Here is a 977-nt window from a genome sequence, read left to right as displayed (position 1 = left end):
AAAAAAGAAACAACATGGAAGTTAATTCCTTCACTAGGAGCCTTAGCAGGATCTTACGCTGTCCACTGTTCAGGCCTTGCATTGCCATCTTTTATCTGTTGGTATTGCTTGCTAGAGTGGAGTAGCCTTCCCAAAACTTAGTCTGGCTAGACTTGTAGTATCATATTGGTGTCTTGTGTCCCTGCTCCTCACCTCACCCGGGGAACATATAACACCTGTTCCCTTCACTGCCAAGAAGGGAAGGACCCTCAGCTGAAGAGAGATGTTTCTCTTGGTAGTGCTCACTTGATAACGTGTTTATGTCCTTCCCTGTACTCTTTAGAAGAATGTTTAGACAAGTCAGACATTAACAATTAGTAAATGTTTTTGCACATGACTGGCATTTTTGTATTTTCTGCTAATGCAGGTGGTGGAACATCTGTTCAGTGTCATTACATCCTTCTGTTTGGGGTGGAGGCTATAGCCACTGAGAATTTCACCGCTATACCAGAGAAATTTTATGTGTAAGGGTTTAATTAATGTTTTTGACTATTAGCACAATGATGGCTCTGAGCTGATCTTTGTAGTTTAGTTTAGGCCCATCATATTTGCATGACCTGTTAAGTATCAACTTTTTTCAAGCTCAGCCATTACCCTGGTGCTGGGGCATCTGAGGGCAGTGAAGAGCAGGTGTCCAAAGGAGAAATGTTAGTGCCTAAGAATATGTTCTCCAGTTGTATTAAATTTCTTACTTGGTATATTTTTGACTTGACTTAGTTTCCTTCCTTCTTGTGGCCTATGCTATTTTTGCTCACTATTTGTGGGATATTCTCTGTCAGTCATTCAAGAATTGTAAAATGGATGATAGTATTTCTGTATGAATGCTTGATGAAGCTGATAGATTTAGCATTGATTTTTACCAGTGTCTTTCAAGAAGAGTTAAGGTGATAAATGTGTTTTATAGTTTGGGACTCACTTTCTTTTTTTTTTTTTTTTTT

This window comes from Otolemur garnettii, unplaced genomic scaffold (genome assembly GCF_000181295.1).
Source record: "Otolemur garnettii isolate 467f Iridium unplaced genomic scaffold, OtoGar3 scaffold00094, whole genome shotgun sequence".
Classification (NCBI taxonomy): Eukaryota; Metazoa; Chordata; class Mammalia; order Primates; family Galagidae; genus Otolemur; species Otolemur garnettii.
The sequence above is the reverse complement of the archived record's forward strand: the minus strand, read 5'-3'. Positions refer to the sequence as shown.